This window comes from Anabrus simplex, chromosome 1 (genome assembly GCF_040414725.1).
Source record: "Anabrus simplex isolate iqAnaSimp1 chromosome 1, ASM4041472v1, whole genome shotgun sequence".
NCBI lineage: Eukaryota > Metazoa > Arthropoda > Insecta > Orthoptera > Tettigoniidae > Anabrus > Anabrus simplex.
The window spans coordinates 1,176,233,941-1,176,251,519 of NC_090265.1; the positions used below are offsets into that span (position 1 = coordinate 1,176,233,941).

Here is a 17,579-nt window from a genome sequence, read left to right on the forward strand (position 1 = left end):
AATGATTTAAGTAGTTTAAGCAGTTGACTTAGGAAATCTGCCTATCAGACAGCTTGTCACGCAGGAACCTCTTCTCACTGCCGCTTCATCGTGTATCGCCTTTTAATTTCCTCTTTGAAACATATTCGCGGGAATTCGCGAAATGCCGGAAGGAGAGTCGGCCCAACCCAGTTATGATACATCGAACAGTAATTAAGAGCTACCACAGAAGAGAGAGAGGGAAAGGGAACACGTAGAGGAACGAGAAGGATGGGGCAAGGCGTGTGGCCTAACGAACAGGGAAGATCAATACTTCACTCCACAGTCAGACACTAGAGTGCTCTGACTGGGTCGAGAGTCCGAGTAGCCATGTTGCAATGTAACGTTGCCAGTTTGCCACTATAGCTTGAACATGATGGTCGTGTAAAAAAATAAAACATTGAAAAATCTATACTTTGTGCGAACGTGTTTGAAACGATAATGCGTGTTGCGTTGTGCCAGTGTTAGTTGAGGTGGCTGTGCTCGGCAGTAAACTCTTCCGCGCTATCTCTCCGGTTCGTGTGGTGGTGGAAGATCTTCTCCGGCACTGAGGTTAGTAGAACAAGCGCTACTGCAATGCTGTCTCAGTAATCAATATAAGCATTGTGTCAAACACGAGCCGGTGCTCGAAATGTCACTGGAAGGAAGATAAAAGATTCAATGTACTAGCTTCTATCTGTCTGCGTTTACATCCATCATACTCGAATGAAATTATATATTTACTTTAAAATGAACTACCGGTATTTAATTATTTATATCTGCATTTCCTTCTGAAATATATAAGTTATATTGAATTTCCTTATGCATTCTGTAAATCTTCTAACTTAATTCTTCAGCGATAAAATATTTTAATTGACTTGATACTGGTTGACCTGATTCTTAATCGATCTTACATTGTAAAATGCTTTGGAAATCACGTTTCATGTTGAATTATGCTCAGGATGGATTAAAGTAATTTCAAAACGTTCTGGCATATCACTGCAATACTCATCTCTTAAATAAATAACATATTGTGTGTCTACATTTCCGACTACTTAACTACAGTGAGCTAAGGATTGGAAATTGATTTCATAAATATTCATACTCCTTTCTATTTTACATCTGCCAATATATTGCATGAAATGGTACCTAAATTGCGCACAACTTTTATGTCAATTAATTTCTCTGAAAAAATTAAGGAAATTGTCTTGTGATTATTCTTTCGTCTGGTGAAACAATATACAGTTTCCGTCAGCACAACAATGGTATAAGTTACATCTCTCATTTCAATAATCGCGATTTAGCTACATCGAGTTATTTAAATCTTTGGCCGTACTCTGCACACTACGTTTGGTAGGTTGGTACACCTGCGGCCATTCACAGGACTGATTTGCTCATAGAACCATCCATCAGCTGAGCAACATGGTGGCATACTAACTCCTTTGGCTGTATGGCCCTTCCTGATTTTCAAGAAGTAGAGTTTGTAGACTTAACTTTAAGAGTGCATTTTAATTCGAAAGATCGGCTGTTAAAAAACTGAAAACGACAAACTTCGTGGCAAAAGGAAATGTATTGCACGTTATTCGTGCATTTAGATAGCGTGTAGATAACTACTACGTACATATATAATGTTTAAATGAATATTCGAAACATTTTCCAGTTGGTATGTAATGCATCAATGTAAATATTTAATTAATCAGTGTATATGAAATTAGGATAACGTTTTCGTTCCATTTAGCGATAGAGAAAGATATAAACAGGTTTCTCTAGCTACATACCATTGTCTTCTGACAAGCTGTCACCACCATGATTTTCACGTCTTATGTGAAATATGGCAGAGTAGTTTATAAGTGCTAATTGTATGTCAAATATCTTTGAATATTCTCTTGAACAAGGATTAATTACAATTTTCGTATTTTATGTGTGTGGATCAAAATCTTTCATGAACTCCTATTTTGTTTTCAATTTGCTTTACGTCGCACCGACACAGATATGTCTCATGGGGACGATGGAATAAGGAAGGGCTAAGAGTCAGGAGGACGTGACCATGATCCTAATTAAGGCACAGCCCCAGCATTTACCTGGCGTGAAAATGGGAAACCACGGAAAACCATCTACAGGGCTGCTGACAGTGAGGTTAGAACCTACTATATCCTATAATTTTCGGAGTGGTAAGAGAATATTAGAAGATCTTATTTTGATAAATGCTGTTTATGGACTGTAATCTAACAATATTTTATATATTTTATCCCATCTGGAGACCATTCAAAGCTACCGGAATGCATTCTATGTGTTTTAGTTTTATATATATATTGCCTCTCCTTTTTTCTGTTGTCGCCCTTTGGAGTTATAAGCCCGTCTGTTGCGTAGTAATTATTAAAAAACAACCAAAATGAAAACTTCTCCGATTAGGCCATGAAGGCCCTTGGAGGATTGGAATATTAAGGTTTTCAGTATCAGTACCCCTCCCTCCGCATCCCCCAGGAGTTAAACTGGTACTTATTTTTATATAGTGTGAGCAAACCCCAGGGTCATATGCCTCTCCAGGAGTGGAAATCTCGTTTCAAAATTATTCGATTTACTGACGAGGAAGCAGATCCACGTTCTTTCAGGAAGAACTGAATACGCCTTTGCCATCTTTGTTAGGCACCTTTTCTTTTTCCCTCCATAATGTTGAGGCCTTCGGTTCAGAGGGTCCCGGGTTCGATTCCCGGCCAGGTTGTGGATTTTAATCGCGTCTCATTAATTCTTCTGGTTCGGGGACTGGGTGTTTGTGTGTGTCCCAACATTTTCCTCTTCATATTCAAACAACACTACACTACCAACCACCACAGAAACACGCAATAATGAGAAAACCCCTCAATATAGGGTTGGGCATCAGGATGGACATCCGACCGTAAAACAGGACCAAATCCACATGTGCGACACAGTTCGCACCCGCGACCCAACAGGTGTGGGAAAAAGCGGTAGGGAAAGAAGAAGTGAATTTAAAGCGGCCCATATATAATATTTAGAAGCAATTAATACTGTTGTCACCCTCTTGTCAGTATAATCCATAAAAACAGTAAATTACTGTGTTACGTGAGCGTAATTGGTAGTTTCTGAAATTTTAGATCGTTTAACAAATTCCTTCCTACTCTTCCACCAATAACAATTTGTTGATTCATTTATAAAGCATTGACTTTATCTGATAATCAGTTCGCCGTAATGTGCATCCCTTGCATTTGCCTGGTGTGAAAATGGGAAACTACGGAAAACCATCTACAGGGCTACCGACAGTGGGTTTGAACCCACTATCTCCCGGTGCAAGCTAACAGCTGAGCGATCCTAACAGCACAGCCAACTCACTGGGTAGAAAATGAAATTTTAAAGGAAGTAGATAAATATTTCTATTACTTGGATAGTAGAATTAACGACGGCAGAATTAAGGAGAAGATAAAATGCAGATTAGCACAAGCAGGGAAGACCTTTCTTGAAAATAAATTTGGCTCACTTCGAACACTGATATAGAAATTAGAAAGAGGTACTTGAAGAATCTGGTGCATTGCATTGCATGGACAATAACTATCTCAGACATAAAGAGAAAAAAAATTGAAATGAGGTGTTACGGAATAATGCTGAAGGTGGGATGGATAGATCGAATCACGAATGAAGAGATACTGAATGAAACTGGTGAGAGGAAAATGTATTTGGCTAAATTTGACCAGAAGAAAAGATGGAATGATAGGGCACATCTTAAGACGTCCAGGACTTGTTCAATTCGTTTTTAAAGGAAGTGTAGGTGGTAAGAAGGGTAGGGGTTCACCAAGGTATCAATATGAAAAACAGATTAGAGTAGATATAGGATGTAGAAGTTATATAGAAATGAAAAGATTAGGGCAGCATACAGTGGAATGGAGAGCTGCATCCAACCACTCCATGACTGATGACCGAAACAGCATAAATAAATAAATAAATAAATAAATAAATAAATAAATAAATAAATAAATAAATAAATAAATGATTAAATCTATTCTTCCGCTACTTGTCGCGTATGGGAACTGCGTCGCACATGTGAACTTGGCTCTTTCTTACACTCGGATGCCCTTCTTGGCGCTTACCTTAACTGGAGCTGCCTCTGTGGATCAGTGGTAGAGTGTCAGCCTCCGGATCCCAAGATAGCGGGTTAACACCCGGCAGAGGTAGTCGGATTTTTGAAGGGCGGAAAAAAGTCCATTCGACACTTCATGTCGTACGATGTCGGCATGTGAAAGATCTCTGGTGACACATTTGGTGTTTATCCGACAAAATTCGTTAAATCTCAGCCATAGACGCCAAAGAGAGTTTCGGTTTACTCGGTCTGCCATCTAGTGGGCCTAGAGTAAAACGGAACGTCAAAATTGACGAGCAGACAGCCAGATGGCGTCAAATTGAAATGTCTGCACACGGTAGCTGAGGCCATACGATTATTATTATTATTATTATTATTATTATTATTATTATTATTATTATTATTATTATTACCTTAACTGGAGGAATGTGTTCGCTATTGCGTGTGTCTGAGATGTTTGGTAGTATGGTGTGTTGTAAATGAAGAGGCGTGTATTAATACGAACGCAAACACCCAATTTCTGAGCCAAAAGGAATTAGATAGGCTAAAATCCCTGATCAAGGCGGAAATTGAACCCAGGATACTCTGAACCGAAGGGAACATCACTGAACATTCGGACGAAAATACGGATAAATAAATAAATTAAATAAATAAATTGCGTAAATAAATGAAATAAAATATATTTTACCCTATCTTAGATTTATATTGAGGTCCAGCTCCAGAAATGAATGGTGAGCGTGGCAGCTTTCAATTCAGAGGTCTCTTGGCTGAGACAGGAATTTTAGCCACGTCTTCCTAATTACTGAGACTCTGGGACTGTCTTAATACGCAAAATTCATCACACTACAAACCAGTAACACACAATATTTGAACACATCTTTCTTCGTAGGTCCGGTGCGAAATGAGAATTTGACAAAGTTCTCATGTATGACGCAGATCTCACTCGCATCCCCGCTAGGGTATAGCAAAGAAATTAGGTTTCTAATTGAGCTTAAGAATGTTTTCCTCCATATCCTTTGATGAGAAATGGATTTCCACCTGTTGACAAAATAACTGATATTTTTCTTCCGTCTCTAACACCAATATAAATGTGTCAAATGCACAAATACTATGCATATTAATCTTTATCACAAATGCCTATATTCTTGACATTAACGGTATGCTGATAGTGCAGAGCATCACAGGATGTATTAAGTAGACGCACGACGTTTCAGTTTATTGGTAGAAAGTAATTTATGATCTAATATATAATAATTTGAGACACCAATTTCATTTTTCAGTTTCTTACAGCGTAGTTCCATTTATATCTCCTCATTACTACATTTTATATATTGGGTTATCTTCTATTACGGTAATACTCAAAAATGTCAAAAACATGTCCTCATAAAAATTAATTTTGCATGGAAGTCGTATCACTGGAACTGGAATTTTCATTCAAAATCCCACTTGCATTTGAATGGGATTAAAACCACAACCGCTTTGGTGAGAAGCCAGTGGCGAAGCTACCCAGCTATCACGCTCCCATACAGAGAAAGGAGGAGTCCCCGCAACGAATTGATGTTCTACCAACACATCACATTATTATTATTATTATTATTATTATTATTATTATTATTATTATTATTATTATTATTATTATTATTATTATTATTATTATTATTATATATCTTTTTCCACACTGGTGGGATCGCGGGTGCGAACTGTCGCGCATGTGGATTTGACCCTGTTTTACGAACGGCTCCCTTTCCTGACTCCAATCCTATTCGAAGGCATCAATTCACTGTTGCGTGCTTCTGTGGCGGTTGGTAATGTAGTGTGTTGTGTGAATATGGAGAGGAATGTATTGGAACTAACACAAACACCCCGTCCTCTAGTCGGACCGGGAATAGAACCCGGGACAACATGAGCCGAGGGCTTCAATGTTGATCGTTCAGCCAAGGAGTTGGAGATTATTATTATTATTATTATTATTATTATTATTATTATTATTATTATTATTATTATTATTATTATTATTATTTGGAAGAAATTTTATTTGTTGACTGTAGCACAGTAAATATGTTCTAAAAGTAGCATAAAGCAGTCATTAATACAATTTAGAGATTGAGTGTAAATCATAATTAGGTGTAAGTGTAATTTTTTTTTTTTTTTTGCTTTACGTCGCACTGACACAGACAGGTCTTATGGCGACGATGGGATAGGAAAGGACTAGGAGTTGGAAGGAAGCGGCCGTGGCCTTAATTATGGTACAGCCCCGGCATTTGCCTGGTGGGAAAATGGGAAACCACGGAAAACCATCTTCAAGGCTGCCGACAGTGGGACTCGAACCCACTATCCCGCGATTACTGGATACTGGCCTCACTTAAGCGACTGCAGCTATCGAGCTCGGTAAGTGTAATTTTTAAGGCAGTAGATAGATTTAAATGTAACAAGATAAGAATTCATGTATCAAAATAATATGAATTGCAATAATTGCAATAAATAATACGAATTGCAGTTCCAGGCGATCCGGAAATAGGGGATGGGAGTATTCTATTATATTCTAAATAAAGCAGGTATTACCAGTTCAGTGGTGATTTAAACTGAATTTTGATTCATAGACAGCGAAGTTGAATCAAAACCTACGTGCCTTATCCAAAACTGGACTTTGATGACCTAGGTCAGGAACACATGATTAGGCGTCCTGCGCCAGAATTTAGTTGCGCTGGGGTGGCCTGTTCCTTCCCGCGCCTCCACTAGCCAACAGCACACGGCCACCTATTCATGTTCTGATGGCGGTCAGTGTTGTTTAACTTCGGAGATCTTGCGGGATCCGGTGTTTCAACATAGCTACGCTGTGTACGACAATGAAGGTAGCGTCTACTGTTTAAGGAAGTGAACAGCTCCCATGTGGGTCTGTTCGAGAGAGATTACAGGTGAGATCCTAGCGCTGCAGCCCTCCCCCCGACCCTCGTACAGTCTCCTATTAGCACAGCTGTAACCTAGTTATTCATTACGTCGTCAACCTGTCAGTCAATGTGCTATTGTCTACCCAGTGTGTACGTAAATTCAGAAACACAATTCAACTTTGTCATTGTACTTTATTTTTTAGAGTTTGCTTTACGTCTTATGGCGATGATGGGGTAGGAAAGGGCTAGGAGTGGGAAGAAAGCAGGAATGGCCTTGATTAAGGTACATCCCCAGCATTTGTGTGGTGTGGAAATGTGGAACCACGGAAACCATCTTCAGGGCTCCGACAGTGGGGTTCGAACCCACTATCTACCAAATGCAAGCTGATAGCTAGGTGACCCAAACCACGCGGCCACTTGCTCGGTTATTGTACTTCTCTTTGTAGAGCTGACCAAATTGAGATTATGGTTCGAATGAATGTGGTTAGAAGGTCCGAGCTCATTCTCCGCAACGAAAGGAATGCCCATCCTCTTATTTCGCTCCTAAGGTCTTGACGTCCTCTAACCCTGAACCATAAACAAGCAATATATTAAAATCAATTATCACATTACCCATACTATCCACACCAGGCAAATTAAAGCCTTAATTAAGGCCACGGCCCCTCCCTACCCACTCCTAGATCTCTCCTATCCCATCGTCGCCGTAAGACCTATATGTGCCGGTGGGACGTAAAACTTATTGTAACCATACTATCCAACTAGCCAATTGCTGGGGTAAGACATTTTATTACGAGTCTGGTTGCAATATTCCCATTTTCTGCTAACGTTTATTTCTTTCATTCTTTCTTTCAGTCCTTACTTATTTAATTAATTAATTCAATTATTTGTTTCTTCATCGTTTGAGACCACATTGGATCATTTTAATCAACCATTTGGTTTATCGATTTCTTGGTAGGAACTGTCCGAGCCTTGCGGTCCTCCCAGTACTTCTTCATGGGTGTTGATATTCTTGCCCTTTCTTGTGTAGAGAATGTTCTAGTTGGAATTTTCTTCTTAGTTTGTGTAAAGTGGAAAGTCATATTTTTAAGTGTTGTATTTATTTATTAATTTATTTATGCATAACCGAGCAAGTTAGCTACAAGGTTTTGGTGTTTGCATTCGGGAAAAGGTGGGTTCGACTCCCACTGTCGACAGTTGTGAAGATGGTTTTCCGTTTTCACATTTTCACATTTTCAAATGCTTGGGCTGTACCTTGAGCTGTACGATGTTTTCCTTCCCATTCCTAGCCCTTGCCTCTCCCGTCATAGCCATAAAACCCATCTGTGTCGGTGCGAACTGACACAAACAGCGAAAAAGAATTTCATCGTTGTGCCTGCAAAAACCACTATGTGAAATATTTTAGCGTAGAACTTTGGTCGGTAAGATTCTGTCATCTAAGGATCAATATTCTGTGAATATTGTCAAGGAATTCCTGCTCTCCATAATATATGTACTGCGGGTCAGTATTTATTCAAAAATATTATCACATGGCGTTTGTTTTTTAGGCGCAACGACGGTTTATTTACTTTATTAAGTAAAGTATTTAATTCTTTGGAAGGGCATCCGGCCGTAAAACAAGGTCAAACTAACATACATACATACATACATACATACATACATACATACATACATACATACATACATACATATATATGTGTGACAGAGTTCGCACCCGTGACCTCACAATCGTGGGGAAAAGCGGTAGAAAAAAAGAAAAAAGAAGTATTTCTTTCTTTCTTTCTTTCTTTCTTTATTTGTTTATTTATCTGGGTGTGAGATCATAAGCACAAAAAAATTCTCATAACTACAAAATCCATACAGAAATGTCTAGTTTATTGACTTATTATGGCATTTAATAATAATAATAATAATAATAATAATAATAATAATAATAATAATAATAATAATAATAATAATAATAATAATAATAATAATAATAGTACAAGCTCAGCTACTATGTCGGATGATTTGATTTGACACCATTTAGGCGTCTGCATGCCACTTTCAACATTCTGTTTTCCTTTACCAGCTGCCAGAAAACAGACACTGTTGTATACCTGGAGTACGTCTGAGTTTTAATTAATTTTGTCCGCTAAACGCCAAATGTGTCACCAGAAATCTTTTGCGTGCTGACTTTATACGACATATAGAGTTCCCAAAGGATTTATTCGCCTTTACTTGATTTGAACCCATGATATTGGGATCTGAAGGGCAACTTTCAACCACTGATCCACAGTGGGAGCTGCTAATAATAATAATAATAATAATAATAATAATAATAATAATAATAATAATAATAATAATACATTCCCTTTACTCATTATTCGGATACGTTAATGGCTAAGTGAGTTGACTTATATTATACGGGTAAGGTAACTGTTAGTGTACATTCAGAAGATGGTTGACTCGAACCTTGCTGTCGGCAGCCATGAGACCGTTTTCTATAGTTTCCCACATTCACGCAAATAAAAGTGGTGAGGTTGTACCTCAAGTAAGGTCAAGGCCGCTTCCTTTCCATCCAATGGTCGCCGAAAACCTGTCTGTGTTGTTGTGACGTTGAAAACTTTAATAAAGAGTAATAATAACAATACCATGTGGAATCGTAATATCGTCGTTGCCGGGACAAAACCTCCTATGTGATGATATGTTTTGGAGATATACTGACCCGCAGCACATACATTGTGAAGAGCGAGAATGCCTTGACAATATGCACACAATATTGCACCTTAGATGACAGAACCTTACCAGCCAAAGTTCTAAGCTAAAATTATTTCACATAGGAGGTTTCGTAACGGCAGCGACGATAGGCAAAGCCTTTTCTTTTTTTAATTGTTAGCACTTTAATAATCTGGACCCCACAAATGACCTGACATCATCGTCTCCCACGGTTTTACAACTTTAGAGACGAGGCCTAGTGTCTGTTGGGCTCCGATTGACTCTGGCATTGCTACTTGCACCAGTAATCAGGTTCCTTCCTTTTATTCTTTGGTAAATTCCTGTTCCCCCACATTCCTGGTGGTATTTAGTTCATGAAGCCAAGGGAGTCTTTGAATTTTCTCAGCATTATGATCCTCACTTTCCTTTGCGCAATGCTGTTATTCTTTCATGGGAGGAGTATTTTTCCATCTGTTTCGATTAGTGTTTAAGAAGCTCTTTGTCTAAGCACCCTAGATATCGGACATAGCCTTCTTCATCAAGGCTATCTATTTTGGTACTGTAGGTGACGCACCAGGCTAACAATTTAGGGTTCAAGACCATAGGCATCTTACATTTTCAAATTAATACATTTATCTACTACTTAGATCAGGAGAAGAAAAGTGATGTTCGGGCCTCAATGTGTCAAAGTCTACTACAAATGTTCAGAAGTAGGGAATTTCCCCCCTGAGCGCTCTAACGAGCCGACACGCAGCGGTCACAATAAAATGCCCTAAAGTGCTATCGACCCGAGCCACGATCGAACACAGTAGCTTGGATTTAGAAAGCCAGATCTTAACAGTCTGCTATGCTCTGGTCGGACTTGATAAGAATAATGTATTCTCTAAGTGATATATTGTGTACAATAGGTAATTTTATTACTGTACTTTGAATAATTTGGAACCATTGGCATAAGAAAAACACACATTTTCCTCAAAATCTAGTCTGTCGGCACAGATAAAATAAAAGGAGGTTAAAGGGATAAAGATTTAATGCGATATTGTGTAAACACGCTATCGTTGTCTACGATCGTTAATGCAGTACAGTAGTTGATCGAACATTGTGTGTCTACCCATTTGTCCCGCTTCCTGATACGGGGTCATGGATGTGGTGGTGAGATGAAATTATATGGCATATTATTACGGCTGGAAGTCCTTTTTGACGCCAACCTCAGCTGAAGAGCTTATGAAGATGAAATCAGTGATGGTGTATGAAAATTGGTTAAGGAGGTGAAATGAATCGGCTCTGACCTATGAATAGAAACTGCACCGGTATATGCCCGGAAGTGAAAATGGAAAAGTACAGAAAACCATTCTTAGGACAGTCTACGCAGGGTTCGAACCCACGCGTCTCTCGAATGCAGAGTTTGTCTCCATAGCCGTAGCGTGTTAACACGCGCGGTCAATCCTCTTGGTTACTGAAGATTATTAAAACCATTACATCGCAACTGTATTTCTTAGGGTTTAGGACCTTTCAATTCTCCTGCTTTCATGATTTTTCGTCTCTCTTACCAGATGCATTACATGCTCAATGGTCATAATTTTACACTTAAGAAAATGGAAATTGCAACACCATGAATGCATTGGTCGTGTGTGTTGATTTTCAAGATATGGAACGATGCCATGTAGGTATGTAAACGATCAAAGTTTCAGACCCATTGGATTGTTGCTACAGGTCTCCCCACGTGATTGGTCGCGGAGGAATCAACTCTAGTATACGGGCTCTGATGTAGCGTAGTTGACTTGCAGTCTGTGCAGTGAAGTGTTCCCCGTCAAACATGCCTCGACGACAGAGAAGAGCACGTTATCAACAACTGTCGCCGTTTGAGAGGGCTCGGATAATTGGGCTGTGTGAGGCTGGATTATCTCTAAGGACTGTCACTGTACGTGTTGGCCGACAGGCATCTACGGTACAACGTGTATGGCAGCAGTGGTCAAATGAAGGTACCCACACTCGGAGACCTGGCACAGGCCCAGCGTGACAGACAACTGTGAGAGAGGATCGCCACATCATTTGGGTGGCCCGGATGGAACCCCATGCAACAGCAGCGCAAATTCAAGCAGCTGTGGCACCCCACGTTACACAACAAATAGTTGGTAATCGCCTGCGTGCAGCTGGCTTACGAGCCCGTGTCCCTGCAGAAGGTATTCCATTGACCCCACAACAGCGACGTGTAAGGCTGGCCTGGTGTCGAGAAAGATCGACGTGGGTCGACGAATGGCATAGGGTCGTCTTTAGTGATGAATTGTGCTTCTGTCTTGCCCGCAGTGATCCCAGGAATCGTGTGCGCCGATGTATCGGGGAGAGGGGCCGCCCAGATCTTATTGTCGAGAGGTACACAGGGCCAACATCAAGCATTATGGTCTGGGGAGCTATTGGCTTTAATATGAAATCACAATTAGTGCTTGTTGAGGGCACTATGACTGCTCGACAGTACGTTGATAGGGTACTCAATCCAGTGGTTGTCCCTATGATGGCGAACATTGCTAATGGCATGTTTCAGCAGGACAGTGCCCGGGTTCACACTGCACGCATCTCCAAAGAAGCTCTCCACGACATCACAACCTTAGAATGGCCCGCCAGATCCCCGGACCTCAGTCCTATTGAGCACTTGTGGGACATGATGGCTCGACAACTGGCCAACCGTCCTCAGCCACCCACAACTCTGGAACAACTGACCCGCGCAGTGCAGTAAGCAAGGGCCACAATTCGTCAGGAAGCGATCCAGGGCCTTATTGACTCCATGCCTCGACGAATTCATCAATGTATTGCAGCTCGTGGTGGGCACATCCTGTATTGATTGTTGTCCAAACTTGCGGTCAGAGGGACCAGAAAGTGTAATCATAGAATCACAACCGAACACTCGTCCTGCATGTTCAATTGCAGCAATGTAGTATCGCTCCGTCTGGGTGTTGCAATGTCCATTTTGTTCAGTGTAGCAGGGATAAAAGTAGCCCAACGATATGCCTCTTCAAACAATAATGTCAACCTTGATAATGATCTTGGGTTTCGGGCCGGCTCTGTCAGTTCCAAAATACTTTCTACGGAAGAAAATAACACTCGCTGAAACTGGAGAAAGAAAGACGATATGTGGCTATTGCTAGCCTAATACAACCCGTGTTAGGCAGGCCGTCTGACGGGAGTGCGCTGGCATCTGCCGTGTATAGGAAACAGCATGTGATTATGGTGGTGGACAGTGTTGTGTATGAGTTTGCAGGGATGATGAGAACAGCACAAAATCCTAGTCCCCGAGCCATGGGAATTAATCATTTAATATTAAGACCTCCTACCCGGCCGGGAATTGAACATGGGGCCTCCGAACCGAAAACCGCTACGCTGACCATTGAAACATGGTGTCGGAAAAGAAAGCAATTGAACTTACTCATCTTTCAGAAAGTACAAAATGAAATGTGCCGCCTCTGTGGTGTAGTGGTTAGCGTGATTAGCTGCCACCCCCGGAGGCCCGGGTTCGATTCCCGGCTCTGCCACGAAATTTGAAAAGTGGTATGAGGGCTGGAACGGGGTCCACTCAGCCTCGGGAGGTCAACTGAGTAGAGGTGGGTTCGATTCCCACCTCAGCCATCCTCGAAGTGGTTTTCCGTGGTGTCCCACTTCTCCTCCAGGCGAATGCCGGGATGGTACCTAACATAAGGCCACGGCCGCTTCCTTCCCTCTTCCTTGCCTATCCCTTCCAATCTTCCCATCCCTCCACAAGGCCCCTGTTCAGCATAACAGGTGAGGCCGCCTGGGCTAGGTACTGGTCATTCGCCCCAGTTGTATCCCCGACCAAGAGTCAGAAGCTCCAGGACACTGCCCTTGAGGCGGTAGAGTTGGGATCCCTCGCTGTGTCCGAGGGAAAAGCCGACCCTGGAGGGTAAACAGACGAAGATGATGATGATGACAAAATGAAATGTGCATGGACAATAACTAGCTAAAATGACAGAAGCTTTTGAAATGTGGTGTTACAGAATAATGCTGAAGGGTGGATCGGATCACGAATGAAGTGATACTGAATCGAGTTGGTGAGAGTAGAACGATCTGGTGAATTTTAATCAAAAGAAGAGAGAGAATGGTCAGTTTTTGAGGGGGAGTGTAGGCGTCAAGACAAAGAGATTATAGTAGATGTACACTGTAATAGTTACTAAGAAATTAAAAGGTTAGTGTACGATAGGGTGATATGGGGAGCTGTGTCAGGCCAGTATGTGGACTGATAACCCTCCCTATAAACGAATATTTGCCCCAATTTATCCTCTTGAATTCCAACTTTATCTTCATATTGTGATCTTTCCTACTTTTAAAGTCACCACTCAAACTTATTCGTCTACTAATGTAATTCCACACCATCCCTCCACTGACAGCTCGGAACATACCACTTAGTCGACCAGCTCGTCCCCTTTTTCCCAAGTTCTCCCAGTCCAAACTTTGCAACATTTTCGTAACGCTACTCTTTTGTCGAAAATCACCCAGAACAAATCGAGCTGCTCTTCTTTGGATTTTTTCTAGTTCTTGAATCAAGTAGTTCCGGCAAGGGTCCCGTACACTGGAACCATACTCTAGTTGGGGTCTTACAAGAGACAAATATGCCCTCTCCTTTACATCCTTACTACAACCCTTAAATACCCTCATAACCATGTGCAGAGATCTGTACCCTTTACTTACAATCATATTTATGCGATCACCACAATGAACATTTTTCCTTATATTAACACCTACGTACTTAAAATGATCCCCAAAAGGAACTTTCACCCCATCAACTCGGTAATTAAAACTGAGAGGACTTTTCGTATTTGTGAAACTCACAGACTGACTTTTAACCCCATTTATCATCATACCATTCCCTACTGTCCATCTCACAACATTATCGAGGTTATTTTGCAGTTGCTCACAATCTTGTAACTTATTTATTACTCTGTACACAATAACACCATCTGTAAAAAGCCTTGTCTCTTGATTCCACTTCTTTACACATATCATTGATATATATATATATATAACAAAACATAAAGGTCCAATAATACTGCCTTCAGGAATTCCCCTCTTAATTATTGCAGAGAAAAGCTTCGCCTACTCTAATTCTCTGAGTTCTATTTTCTAGAAATAAAGCCACCCATTCAGTCACTCTTTTTTCTAGTCCAACTGCACTCACTTTTACCAGTAGTCTCTCATGATCTACGCTGTCAAATGCCTTAGATAGGTCAAACGCGATACAGTCCATTTGACCTCCTAAATCCAGGATATCTGCTATACCTTGCTGGAATCCTACAACTTGAGCTTCAGTGGAATAACCTTTCTTTGTTGGTATGAAAGCTGTCAGGGGAAACCGGAGTAGCGAACAACCTGCCCCGCCTCCACTTTGTCCAGCACAAATCTCACCTGGATTTGAACAACGGAACCCAACGGTGAGAGGCCGGCGCACTGCCACCTGAGTCGCGGAGGCTCGTGTTCTTCTAAATACACATAAAGCACATCACACCACAAACCACCACAAAAACACAAAATAATGAATACTTCCTCCGTACTGGGTTGGCGTCAGGAAACGTAAAACTGGGCTTAATTCACACAAAATGCTGGCCTCAATAAGGCTAAGAAGAAGTGGCCAAATATAAAGATATCAAAAAGGATCGTTAAATTATTTACTTTCTATCATGTCTTTTGGAGGGAATCAGTTGCAAGCAGTAGAAATTTGATTTATTTGCCGTGACTTGTCTTGAGTAAACGACGCCTTTCCGTTAATTTTATTCATGCCTTTTCCGATAAAGCTCTCGCTTCCAGGAGAAGACGTCAGGGTAAATAACCTGTTAAAGACGGAGTCGCTCCGCGGATTGGTCTTGTTTACCAATTCCATTCCCTTTGTTAGTCTAACAGTCCTCATTTTATCTCTATTTGACTGTTTTACCAGTGAATTCGAAATGTAGCAGTATTCTAACATTCTGTGACAGTTCTGGTAACAAAAATTGAAATAGCTCTCAAGTAAATTTCTAGGACGATGCTATTATTATTATTATACAAAAGTAATGTATAAATGCTTCAATCTCTGATCAATCATTTAAGTAACTCGCAACTTGTGCGTATGTAGTGATCACTGAGCCCACCTGAGTCACATATTCCCCCTACAATTTTTTACTCTAATCTCTTCCCTGCGCGACTTAGTTCGCACTGATGGATTGGTTGCGTGGTTCGGGTCGTGTAGCTATGAGCTTACTTTCAGAGGAAGGTGGGTTCTAATCCCACCGTCGGCAGCTCTGGGATAATTTTCTGTGATTTCCAATTTTCACACCAAGTAAATGCTGGGACTGTCCCTTTAATTAACCACGGCTGCTATCTTCCCTTACCCATCCTTGCATCGACAGAATCCTCCTATGTGTTAGTGTGACGTTAAGCAACTAGCAGAAAGAAACTTCACTTGTACATATTTTGTTCTTTCTGTACACAGATATTGCCGGCCCCACTGTGTAGGGGTAGTGTGCCTGCCTCTTACCCGGAGGCTCCGTGATCGATTCCCGGACAGGTCAGGGATTTTTACCTTGTTCTGAGGGCTAGTTCGAGGTCCACTCAGCCTACGTAATTACAATTGAGCAGCTATCTGACGCTGAGTTAGCGGCCCCGTTCTATAGAGCCAACAATAACGGCCGAGATGTGCTGACCACACGACACTTCGTAATCTGCAGGCCTTCGGGCTGAGAAGCGGTCGCTTGGTAGGCTATGGCCCTTCGGGGCTGTTACGCCATGGATTATTTTGTGGGGTGGGGGGTCGTACGTAGATCTTACTTCGTTATTGTCCCACTCGTTGGCTGAATGGTCAGCGTACTGAACTTCGGTTTAGAGGGTTAACTGGTTAATTCCAGTGGCTCGGAGGCCGGGCGTTTGTGCTGTCCCCAACATACTTGCGACTCACACCCCACATATAAAACTATCCTCCGCCACAATAACACGCAGTTACCTACACATGGCAGATGCCGCCCACCCTCATTGGAGGGTCTGCCTTACAAGGGCTGCACTCGGCTAGAAATAGTCACACACTGTGGTTAACTGGTTGGAGTCCCGTTGGTGGAAAAAAGAAATCTCCATCAGAATACAGACTCGTAGTGTAGAAGAGGACCGAGCGAGTTGGCCATGCGGTTAGGGTCGCGAAGCTGTGAACTTGCATCCAGGAATAGTGAGTTGGAATCCCACTGTCGGCAGCCCTGAAGATGATTTTCCCTGGTTTCCCATTTTCACACCAGGTAAGTTCTGCGGATGCACCTTAATTAAGGCCACTGCCGCTTCTTTTCCACTCTTAGGCCTTTCCTATCCCATTGTCACCATAAGACCTATTTGTGTCGATGCGTCGTAAAGCAAATAGAAAAGAATAGAAGAGGTGATGGTGTACAATTTCTTATCGCTAGATTGCGTGCCAAAAGCCTGGATTTAATTCGAAATCTCTCTGCATTATTCATATTGAGTCAAAGAATATGACGCTGTTGATGGTGACTCGTGCGGAGGATGGGGACGTTCAACCTTGAGTAGATCCGCTGGTGTTATTCGACAAGAATAGGCTGTGTACCGACACATAGATTCACCCTGTCCAAACATCATCATCATCATCATCATCATCATCATCATCATCATCATCATCTCACACCCAGACATATGCATCGCCCATGGGAGTCAAATAGAAAGACCTTCACCATGCGAGCCGAACATGTCTTTGGACATTCCCAGCGTTAAAAGACATACGCTAAATAATAATAATAAAGTTATCAGTGCCCATGGAGGACCCAGTGCCTATTATGCACCAGAACACCTGCTGAACCTAGGTGACTGAAATGCAAATCGTTTCTGTAGAACATACTAATTAACATGTCCTGTGAATATGAACTTCCTATCTCTAG

General features: G+C 41.4%; 1 protein-coding gene across 5 annotated transcripts in view; it reads left to right on the plus strand.

The window, feature by feature from the left end:
* Window positions 1–17,579, plus strand: part of LOC136877265 (ras-related protein Rab-3) — a 608,034-nt gene that overhangs the window by 354,491 nt on the left and 235,964 nt on the right. Inside the window, exon 1 of one of the 5 annotated variants that reach the window (XM_067151180.2) lies at window positions 322–570. The exons of the other annotated variants lie outside the window; for them this stretch is intronic. The gene's annotated coding sequence lies outside the window, so the exon portion shown is untranslated. Of the gene's footprint in view, window positions 1–321; window positions 571–17,579 lie in introns of those variants that run through there. 5 annotated transcript variants of the gene reach the window in all.